General features: G+C 37.4%; 1 long non-coding RNA gene across 3 annotated transcripts; it reads right to left on the bottom strand.

Moving 5' to 3' along the window:
• Positions 454-1642, bottom strand: LOC110267734. 3 transcript variants are annotated; one of them, XR_002355628.1, is made up of 2 exons: positions 1338-1642; positions 454-1218 (listed from the first exon to the last, which is right to left on the bottom strand). It is a non-coding gene; the product is annotated as an uncharacterized LOC110267734 (long non-coding RNA). The 3 variants fall into 3 exon arrangements; XR_002355627.1 differs by having other exon boundaries at positions 454-1224; positions 1338-1641; XR_002355626.1 differs by having other exon boundaries at positions 454-1185; positions 1338-1636.

The raw sequence follows: 2277 nt of genomic DNA, 5'->3' as shown, positions 1-2277 counted from the left end.
GAATTACCTTAGCTTACTACAAATACTCCATCAGTATGGCAACATGAGTGGACAAGTAATTAACTTCACAAAATTTGTTGTTTTCTTCAGCAAGAACACGATGCAGCAGACAAGGGAAGAGTTGTCAACGGTCCTAGGCATTCCAAACGTGGGAGCTCAGGACAAATACCTTGGCCTACCCTCAATAGTTAGCAGATCTAAGACAGAAACCTTTGGCTTTATTAAAGATAAGGTGGCAAAAAAATTATCCCATCGAAAGCGTTCCTTTCTCTCTACTAATGGCAGAGAAATGGTGATCAAGGTAAAGGGCTTAGCTATTCTAGTATACACTCTCAGCTGCTTTAAGTTACCAAATTCTCTCTTGCATAAACTACATTGAATGATAATGCAATTTTAGCGGAGTAAAAAAGAAAATGAAAAAACGATGCAGTGGATCAGTTAGGACATAGTAAGTAGAGAAAAAGTAAAAGGAGGATTAGGATTTAAAGACCTCAAAGCTTTTAATTTGGCCATGCTAGCAAAATAGGGATGGAGATTGCTTAGCAAATCTCACTCACTATTCTATAAGATTTTCAAGTATGAATACTTTAAAACACACCCTTTATGGAAGCTAAGGCGGGATTCAGAACCTCCTGAGCGTGGCAGAGCTTACTAGAAGGTCGAAAAGTACTAGAGAAGAGTATAAAATGGCATATCATTACTCAAGGTGGGGGTGGTGTTAGAATCTAGGAGGATCCATAGTTTGGGGACCAACTCCTTTTTCACATTTCTAATGAAGAGTGCAGGGATGAGAACCTAACATGGATTACAGTAAATGGAGAGTAGAACCAACAACTAGTTCATCAAAACTTCAGCCATGGCACATGCCATTCAATATGCCAGCTACCTGTCAAACAACAGGAAGACTCGATATACTGGATTCACAACAACTCAGGATACAAAATTGCCTACCAAATTTTTTATTCACCAGAAGAGCAGCTCCACCTACGTTTCCAACATGCAGACACTTGGAAGACAATCTGGAACCTGAAAGCACAGCCAAAGGTAAAGGTCTTTGTATGAAAATTTGTACATAAAGGTATTTCAATGATGGAAAAATTAAATAGAAGACTCTCCCAAATAAGCTCCAATTGTCCCAGATGCTCGGTAGTACCAGAATTCCTAATTCAAACAGTGGTGCTATACCTAGAAACAGTAGCAGCGTGGAATCAGTCCCCCCTTTTGCTAGCATCATTCAAAGAAACACAGGCTTAGAAGCATGAAATTGGTGGAATCAAGTAATAGAATAGTTGAAAAAGGAGGAGAACTACTAGATTCGAAGTGTACAAATGGCATACCTCCTATGGCAGTCTTGACTTGCCAGAAATGAAGTAGTTTTCAACTGGGAGAAGCGATCACCTGAAAAAATTCTTGCTCGAGCCTTGAGATCCGAAGAAGAGTTTCGCCAGCACCTCCCTCCCTATCGAACAACTTCGCCATAACTAAAAGGCTTGGTGTTCACGGCCTCGTCACAAGGAGCACAACATGGTCTTTGTGTTTTCGGCGCCGGCGTAGTATAGTTTAGCTATGTTCCCTTTCTTTCTTTTACGTTTTTTATCATTGTGTTGCCAATTGTGGCTTATTGGAAAATACCCTTTCTTAATGTATGATGCACATAGTTTCTCATCTCTATTATTTTACTTTACAATGAAATGATATACCTTTGGAAAAAAAAAACGATACGTGAAAAAATAGAATTGAAATTAGTGCATTCAAAGATATTGAAAATTTTGAATTTTTAAAAAAATGAGAAAAAAAACTTGTAAATGGACTAATTTGATGCACGACATTCAATTTCAATGACTAAAATGAGCCGTTTAATGCAAAATCAGGGACTAATTTGATACATCTACATAGATAACATAGTAGATGACATGTGCACGAATATTGTTGCGATACGTGACGCAAACTAACACGTGGCCAAATAGCATTGTGATATATTACACAACCATCCACATCAACATGCCACCTGCCATTGCTCAACATATCATTATACCATTACACATAGCCAAACTATAGAATGACATGCGTCACTAATAGTCCACGTCATCAAGCTAAGTCATGTCATTACGCCACTAACATGATGCACTTTTATCAATATCAAAATATTACGATGATCATATTGATATATTGAATATACTACTTTTAAAAAATAATATATATTTAAACTTTTTATTATTTTAAATATTGAGAGTTTGGCAAACACATTGGGGGAAGAAAGAAGCGCGTTTGAGTCTA

Source organism: Arachis ipaensis, chromosome B10 (genome assembly GCF_000816755.2).
Source record: "Arachis ipaensis cultivar K30076 chromosome B10, Araip1.1, whole genome shotgun sequence".
In the NCBI taxonomy this organism is placed as follows: domain Eukaryota; kingdom Viridiplantae; phylum Streptophyta; class Magnoliopsida; order Fabales; family Fabaceae; genus Arachis; species Arachis ipaensis.
The sequence above is the reverse complement of the archived record's forward strand: the minus strand, read 5'-3'. Positions and strand labels throughout refer to the sequence as shown.